General features: G+C 42.1%; 1 pseudogene; it reads left to right on the forward strand.

The window, feature by feature from the left end:
- Positions 1–715: 715 nt before the first annotated feature.
- Positions 716–7,558, forward strand: LOC116050805 (annotated as a pseudogene).
- The last annotated feature ends 1,872 nt before the right edge of the window (positions 7,559–9,430 follow it).

Raw genomic sequence — 9,430 nt, forward strand, 5'->3', positions numbered from 1 at the left:
AGTTAAGATTGCAACATACAGTATAGAGCTAGAGTCTTTATCTTGTTTTTTTGTGTGAATGTCCTTTTAATGTTATTGACTTATTTTACGAATATTCTTTCATCGTGGGCTGAAAATATGCAATAAGTGAATAAATAAAGTAAAAATTCACAAGATACATGCATGGTTCTTTCATAAAATTATTTATATTTCAGTAAAATTTCCATATACACATTATTTAATATGGGGTCAAACCACACAACCCATTAAAGCGGTGCATTTATTAGGCATAACTGTAATACCAGATAAAAAAAGCAAAAAAGGTTTAAGGGTAGGACAAAATTAGGAAGATATCTTGGCTCTGTTTAAGGCTTTAGAAAATCTAGCCATGAGGGAAGACTTTGGTCAATCACAGGTCATTTTAGAGAGACAGAGCATTCATATTGGCTGTTCTGCAGATGCATTGTCCGTGCAACAGAGATGGGAGAGGGAGTGCTGCAGGAAGAGGTCTCAAATTCTGCCGTTATTTTTTGTATTCCACCCACTGTAGCTTAAATGCAGATTATAATGTACATGCAGCCTACAGAAAAGACTTAGACATGACTTAACCAAACACCACTGGAGAAGGCCATCCTCTCTCTGATGTACAGTAAACTGACGTACAGTAGAAGGAGGGAAGCTTTGTCTGAACATCTATAAAACACATGCAGTATGCCCATATCCAGATAGTTGAGGGATGGAGCTCTCCGCTCTCTGTATTGGCCTGATCCTGTCTCTGGGTTTGTGTGAGCTGAACTCAGCTCTTGCCTTAAATGGTTCTGAGGATGATGTTAAACAAAGGGCTGGGCTTACAGAGGATAGGACTGGTGCTGGGGTCAGCACTCAGATTTCGCCTGTGAAATGTAAGCTCCAGGGTACCACTCGTCTCCCTGCATTTTCAATGGATGGTGACTATGTTATTGGAGGTGTTTTCTCCATACACTACTACATGCAAACAGTGAAGCATAACTACACCACCATGCCTGAGCCACTAAGATGCACAGGAAGGTTAGTAAGAGGGAGAAGTGGAGGATAAGAGGATGTTAGACTGTGTGGTGATAGATATGTTTTAATATGATGTGCTTACAATGGTATTGGAAAGGTTTTGTGTGGTATTACAAACTTTAAAAAGTTCATTAAATGCCAATTCAGTATTTGGCCATATAACATAATATAAGATAAGATACACCTTTATTGGTGTTGTGTAAATCCCAGGTATTCTATTCAGAAAATAGTAGAGAATAATATATGCGAAAAAGAAAGATTTTTTTTTCATTTCTTAACTGAAAATATGTGTTTAACAACGGATTTTTACATATTTACCGAAAAAAAGTTATACTTTAGATTTAGTTGACTGTGTGTTGTGAATGTTGGACTGATATCTAATCCTGTGTTTTAGAATTTTACCTCACTCATATTATGTATTTTTGTAAAAATTGTGAATTGTAGGCTAAAATTCAAACAGTGACATGAGTGTCTGTGTTCAGCATTAACACCCGTGAACTGCGCTTCTCACGTGCAATGATCTTCACCATCGAGGAGATAAACAACAGCACGGAGCTGCTGCCGGGAATCAAACTCGGTTATCAGATCTACGACTCGTGCGCCTCAGTGCCCGTGGCGGTGCATGTGGCATTCCAGCTTTCAAATGGCCTGGACCCGGTGTTTTACACCGGTGACAATTGCTCACAATCTGGTATGGTGAAGGCTGTTGTTGGTGAGACTGCGTCCACGCCATCCATCAGCATCTCGCGCATCATCGGGCCCTTTAACATCCCACAAGTAAATATTTTGGATTTCTGGGAAACCTTTTGTAATTTAAACAAGTGCTGATTTTATTTGCCTGTCCTGGTAAATAATTACACTTTTGTTTTCCTTTAGGTGAGTCACTTTGCTACTTGTGCATGTCTGTCCGATAAGCAGCAGTACCCAAATTTCTTCAGAACAATCCCTAGTGATCAGTTCCAGGCTGACGCGCTGGCCAAGCTGGTAAAACACTTTGGCTGGACTTGGATAGGTGCTGTCCGGTCAGATTCAGACTATGGCAATAATGGTATGGCGTCTTTTCTGGACGCAGCACGCAAAGAGGGGATCTGTGTGGAATACTCTGAATCTTTCGATTGGAGCCACCCACGTAGCAGGTTCCAGAGAGTAGCTGACGTTATCCGCAGGTTTGATGTTCTATGTGTTGACACTGACCTTCTGCACACAAAAGCACAACATTGTTTAGGCAAATATAAGATGGAAGATTGTTTTATTATATTAGTGAAAATTCGGAAATGTATCTTTTTTTCATAACGTTACTTTCTCAAATGTATTACTGATAATGTTATCAGTGAGACCAAATACTAAAATATTTCTGATGTTTGTATGAACTATCTCGATACATATTTAAAAACGCTAATTTAATATTTTTACTGCCTAATGCAATGCACTATAATTTTTCTCCAGGTCGACAGCTATGGTTGTTGTGGCATTTGCAACCTCTGGAGACCTGATGCTTCTGCTGGAAGAGCTGTCGCTTGAGCCTTCTCCACCTCGCCAGTGGATAGGCAGTGAAGCCTGGGTAACAAACACAGAATTGCTGAGGTTCAGCTTCTGTGCTGGAGTCATCGGATTTGGCATTGAGCGATCTGTCATCCCAGGTCTGAGAGACTTCTTGCTGGATCTCTCTCCTTCTAAAGTGGCTGCCTCTCCAGTGCTTACTGAGTTCTGGGAGGATGCATTCAACTGCAGGCTGGGAAAAAGTGAGAAAGTTGTATAATATATATTGTATATGTATTATATAAAGCTGTCTCCAGGCCACCAAGTTCAATAAAGATAAAAAAATGTATTTACTAATGTGTATCAGTTAAAGTTTATATATCTAATTAGGCTGTTACTGTATACTGAGAATTATTTCAAATAATTTAGTTTAACACTTTAAAACAGAGGTAGTTCATCAAAGGAAAAGGTGTGGATAATGTATGCCATTTACTATTATGACCAATTGTCTTATGGCTGATTTGTGTTAACGTGAGTCAGTATAGTGTACATACTTAAAACAAATAGGCCTTACAAACTGATACAGCAACTATAAAAATAAATAACTAAATAGAAAAAGAAATATATGCAAAACAATGCTTTGACATGTAATATGAAATTAGCATTTTTAATAAATAAATTACAATAATATAGAAATATGAGTTTCTGCAAGCCATGTTTGGCAGGTTAAGAAAAGCAAGAATTAAATAATAATAATAATAATAAACACAAGAAAGAATGATAATGCTGTCTCTGTGTGTTTCAGGTGCAGCCACAGATAAGAGAGTGTGTGATGGAACTGAAGACATAAAGATGCTCCAGAGTCCGTACACTGACACATCTCAGCTTCGAATCACTAACATGGTATACAAGGCTGTTTATGCAATAGCTCATGCCATTCATAAAGCAGTGTGTCAGAAAACAAATTCTACAACTCAGTGTGACAAATTCACCAGGATAGAGTCCAAAGAGGTCAGTTGAATATAAGGAAAAACCCCAATGTCTTTTTTTTGCCGTAATGTACCTTCTCTGAAATGAGGTATTCATTTTATTTAACATTATTTAATTGCTCTCCCTCACTGTTTTCCTTTATCTCATCTTGACAGGTTCTTACTCAGCTGAAGAAAGTAAATTTTTCCCAAAACGGTTATGATGTGTCATTTGATGCCAATGGGGATCCTGTGGCCAGATATGAGCTGGTTAACTGGCAAAAAAGAGAAAGAGGCAGCATTGAGATGGTGACAGTAGGGCACTACGATGCATCACTGCCGGTGGGCCAGAAGTTCCGTATCAACAGGAACCTCACCTGGGTGGACGGTGGCACACAAGTAAGAAGCACAAAAGCAATAATTTAACATATTAAAATTTGGCGATCTTGAAGGATATGTGTTTTTGGTTCATGTTTGTAAAGTCCATATTGGCTGTAAATAAATTCCAAAGTTACAGTATTTTGAGAGTCCCCCTTTCTATTTTCCTTAAAAAGAGAGTGTCTAAAAGATTGTAACTTTGGAAGATATTCACTTGATTTGTCCAGTTCAGACTGCTGAAGCCTTATATAAACTTCAGTTGGATTGTGTCCCCCAGTAATTACATTGACATGGCTTTAGGTCGGTTACAGTTTGGTTACAATGACCAATACCCTTTTCACTACACATATTGACATATGGGAAATTTTTTAAGACAGACTTGGAACAAATTTGAACCTTTCCTTTAATCCGCAGAGCACTAGCGGCGCCAGGATTTTGATTGTAGGTGGACCTCCAGAAAACTGGATGGGCCAGTTAAAATAAGCCAAAAAAAAAAAAAAACGGGTTCCCCTTCATCTCCGTTTCAACGCTTTTCTTCGGCACTAAGGACTGCGACTCAGTAGCCTACCTGTGTGGCTCTTGTGTCGCTGTCCTCAGCTCAGTGCTGAAGTGGACTAAGACATACACCTTGGCAGTAAGCCTAACTTCATTTATCTCTTTTGAACGTTCAATACACTAAAAGACTGAAACGGAATTATTACAGCCAGACACTAACGTTAACAGCCGCTTTCCGACCGGAGGGATTTTTGCAGTTCCTAGAACATAAAATTCCTAGAACCCTTTTTTTCACGTGATATCCAAATTTGAAAAATGGGTCATTTAAACCTTGTTAATATTGATGACAATGTGTTCAAACGGAAAACGTGCTATTTTCATTTAATTTAGCCCTCAAAAGTAGAAGGGTGTGTTGTTTCATTATGGACTTTCATATTAACAGCAAGAATTCAGTCATTACAACCAAATGTACAAAGGGGTGATTTTGCTTTAACAATTAACAGGTGAACCAGAAGCATACGGTGAAACTCGAAAAATTTGAATACTGTGCAAAAGTTCATTTATTTCAGTAATTCAACTTAAAAGGTAAAACTAATTATATAGACTTATTACATGCAAAGCGAGCTATTTCAAAAATGTATTTGTTATAATTTTGTTGACTATGGCTTACAGTTTATGAAAATCCTCAGAAAATTTGAATATTGTGAAAAGGTTCAATATTTTAGGCTCAAAGTGTCCCACTCTTATCAGCTAATTAATCCAAAACATATGCAAAGGGTTCATGAGTCTTTAAATGGTCTCTCAGTCTGGTTCAGTAGAACTCACAATCATGCGAGATGATCCTCAGATATTACCTGCACAGTAACACACCTAATCTAAGTATTTCAAAAGGTCGAACACACATACAGATGTTTAGATACAGTAAAATAGGGTTGAAGTTGCATTTTAACGGGGCAGTGCAAGTTGCTGCTGTGGTTTAGCTGAAGCTAACGCAGCCTGAGCTTTCACATTACAATATAAAAGGTGTTGACCGTTGACTTAGTTAGCACGCAAACAGTTCATTTACATGTCTACGAGCATGTTAGCAAACTACACCAAAAGACAAATACTGAGGAATATTGATAGAAAGCAGGGAAAACTAGTAGGCTACTTCCATACTTTTTAGCATTGGCTAATTAGCAACCTGCCTGCCATCAGATGTAGCTTCCGAGCTAACTAGCAGCATGAAAACAAGGCTTTCACCGGAGCAGTCTTACGTTATTTCCGAACCACTCTTTTCGTTTCAAAGTCGGAAATCAAACGAACGAAAAAGTACACGGGCCCAATTACAGTTCACTGTTGTTGCATGAAATGTCGTTTGTGTTTAGCTTACATCAGTTTCTGTCATCTAATGTGAAACAAGAGGATATCAGCTTTGCTACCGTCTTGGTCCGTTCGAGCGTATGGGGAGACGACGTAGGTAAAAAAAAAAAAAAAAATAAAAAATAACTGACTTGGATGTGGGTGGGGCTTGATGTCAAGTCCCGCCTTCCCGCAGACTGCAGCGAGATGCTCCTCGAATTTAAATGAAAACAAGCTGCTTTGCTTTGCTTTGCGTTTCATATTAGCTAATAGCTACCATCTGTGTCTGTCTCATTGAGCTTGCTTGAAAATCTTGCGCACCAACGTCATTCATTTCATTGGATCACTTGCTGGTGCATGGGCAGGCTTAAGAGTCCACACGTGGGGTAGAAGCCGCTGATTGACTGAGAAGCTTTCACTCAAAGCTTTTCTCGGGCTGCTTATTGGATGAACTGCTAGAATGAAAATCACTCACTACTCACTATAGACCTGGGTCAAAATGGGCGGGCCCGGACCTAACATGGGTGGGCCCAGGCCCACCCAGGCCCAATGGTAGCGCCGCGGGTGCCGCAGAGTTTAAGAGAACACCTGAATATGTATGAGTTTGTTTCTCTCTATGTGCCAGGTTCCTGTGTCAGTGTGCACTAACAGCTGTCCTCCAGGAACTCGTAAAGTGCTGCAGAAAGGAAAACCCATCTGCTGTTACGATTGCATACCGTGTCCCGAGGGAGAGATTAGCAATGCTACAGGTATTTATTTTTCTCCTAATCCATAGCCAATGTACTGTACAAAATCAAATATAGGCTACATTAACTGCTAAAAGCCCTTTTCGTTTTATTTTTCCAGATTCCCCTGATTGTTTCCCTTGCCCCAAGGAGTTCTGGCCTAATGCAGAGAGAGACACTTGTCTCCCCAAGCCTGTAGAGTTTCTTTCCTACAACGAGATCCTAGGAATCATCCTGGCTGCATTCTCAGTTGGTGGTGCCTGTCTGGCCATTATAACAGCGGCTGTGTTCTATCGTCACAGGACATCACCCATTGTCAGGGCCAACAACTCTGAGCTGAGTTTCCTGCTGCTCTTCTCCCTGACTCTATGTTTCTTATGTTCATTAACTTTCATTGGAGCACCCTCTGAGTGGTCCTGCATGCTGCGCCACACATCCTTTGGAATCACCTTTGTTCTCTGTATGTCTTGTGTTCTTGGAAAAACAACAGTAGTGTTAATGGCCTTCAGAGCTACACTCCCAGGTAGTAATGTGATGAAATGGTTTGGTCCTCCACAGCAAAGAATGACTGTAGTGTCTTTCACGCTTATTCAAGTTTTAATATGTACTATTTGGTTGGTTCTTAGCCCCCCTTTTCCAATGAAAAACCTAACCATATACAAAAAGAGAATCATCCTGGAGTGTGCGTTAGGCTCAGCTATTGGGTTCTGGGCTGTGCTCGGGTACATAGGGCTACTGGCTGTCTTTTGCTTTGTGTTAGCTGTCCTAGCTCGGAAATTACCTGATAATTTTAATGAGGCCAAGCTCATTACCTTCAGCATGCTGATATTCTGTGCAGTCTGGATCACATTTATCCCTGCATATCTCAGCTCTCCTGGTAAATTTACTGTGGCTGTGGAGATATTTGCCATTCTGGCCTCCAGTTTTGGACTAATACTGTGTATATTTGCTCCAAAGTGTTTCATTATATTGTTGAAGCCAGAGAAGAACACCAAGAAACATTTAATAAACAAAAATCAATCCTAAGACATCTGAGGTTTGGGAATAGTTAAGATGGCAACATACAGTATAGAGCTTATGCTGAGCACATCCAACACAGTCTTTATTTTGTTTTTTTGTGTGAATGTCCTTATTTTACAAATATTCTTTAATCATGGGCTGAAAATATAAAATTAAGTGAATAAATAAAGTAAAAATGCACAAGATAAATGAATGGTTCTTTCTCTTTCATAAAATAATTTGTAATTCAATAAAATTTCCATATACACATTATTTAATATGGGGTCAAACCACACAATCCATTAAAGGTGTGCATTTGTGTATGTAACTGTAATACCAGATAAAAAAAGCAAAAAAGATTTAAGGGTAGGACTAAATTAGGAAGATATCTTGGCTCTGTTTTAAGGCTTTAGAAAATCTAGCCATGAGGGGAGACTTTGGTCAATCACAGGTCATTTTAGAGAGACAGAGCATTCATATTGGCTGATGCATTGCCCGTGCAACAGAGAGGGGAGAGGGATTGCTGCAGGAAGAGGTCTCAAATTCTGCGTTGTTTTTTGTATTCCACCCACTGTAGCTAAAAGACAGATTATAATGTACATGCAGCCTACAGAAAAGACTTAGACATGAGTTTATCAAACACCAAACGGCTGTCTGTGTTTTTGTTGAGAAGGTGAAGTCTTATTTAGACAAAAGCAGTTATGTCGCGGCTGTTTTTGTTGATTTTAAGCGTGCGTTTGATACTGTGAATCACCTTAAGCTCTTGTCTAGACTATTAACATTTAACTTTAGTAATCAAACTGTTAACCCTTGTGTTGTCCTTGGGGGTCACGGGGACCGGTTCAGTGTATTTGATTAGATTTTGGCCTCTCCTCGCGCTTCGGGTCCCTGAGACCCCATTGCTCGTCACGTCCGGGTCTACTACACAAGCCTAGTCCCTGTCGGGGTCCCGGAGACCCCGCGCTTTGCTGGCGGCGTTCGGTTTCTACCACACAACGAGCCTATTGTCGCTCTCGGGTCCCGGAGACCCCGCTGCCGACGGCGTTTGGTTTCTACCACACGAGCCTCGTCCCTCTCGGGTCCCGGAGACCCCCCGCCCGTTGCTTGTCCATCAACGCACCGTTTCTACTACACAAGCCTTAGCCCTTGTGTTGTCCTTGGGGGTCACGGGGACCGGTTCAGTGTATTTGAGTAGATTTTGGCCTCTCCTCTCCTCTCCTCTACTCGCGCTTCGGGTCCCTGAGACCCCATTGCTCGTCACGCTCCGGTTCTACTACACAAGCCTAGTCCCTGTCGGGGTCCCGGAGACCCCGCGCTTTGCTGACGGCGTTCGGTTTCTACCACACGAGCCTTAGTGTCCCTCTCGGGTCCCGGAGACCCCACTGCTCATCACGCACACGAGCCTAGTGTCCCTCTCGGGTCCCGAAGAAACCCCGCCGCGCTTTGCTCATGGCGTTCGGTTTCTACCACACGAGCCTTAGTGTCCCTCTCGGGTCCCGGAGACCCCCGCCGTTGCTTGTTCATCAACGCACCGTTTGTACTACACGAGCCTTAGTGTCCCTCTCGGGTCCCGGAGACCCCCACCCCCCGTTGCTGACGACGTTCGGTTTCTACCACACGAGCCTTAGTGTCCCTCTCGGGTCCCGGAGACCCCCGCCGTTGCTTGTTCATCAACGCACCGTTTGTACTACACGAGCCTTAGTGTCCCTCTCGGGTCCCGGAGACCCCCACCCCCCGTTGCTGACGACGTTCGGTTTCTACCACACGAGCCTTAGTGTCCCTCTCGGGTTCTGGAGACCCCCGCCGTTGCTTGTTCATCAACGCACCGTTTGTACTACACGAGCCTTAGTGTCCCTCTCGGGTCCCGGAGACCCCCACCCTCCGTTGCTGACGACGTTCGGTTTTTACCACACGAGCACCGATTCCACTACACGAGCCCGGTCCCTTCGGGTCCCGGAGACCCCCCCTGCGTTGCTCATCGCGCACCGTTTCTACTACACAAAGCCCGGTCCCTTCGGGGTC

Source organism: Sander lucioperca, chromosome 5 (genome assembly GCF_008315115.2).
Source record: "Sander lucioperca isolate FBNREF2018 chromosome 5, SLUC_FBN_1.2, whole genome shotgun sequence".
NCBI lineage: Eukaryota > Metazoa > Chordata > Actinopteri > Perciformes > Percidae > Sander > Sander lucioperca.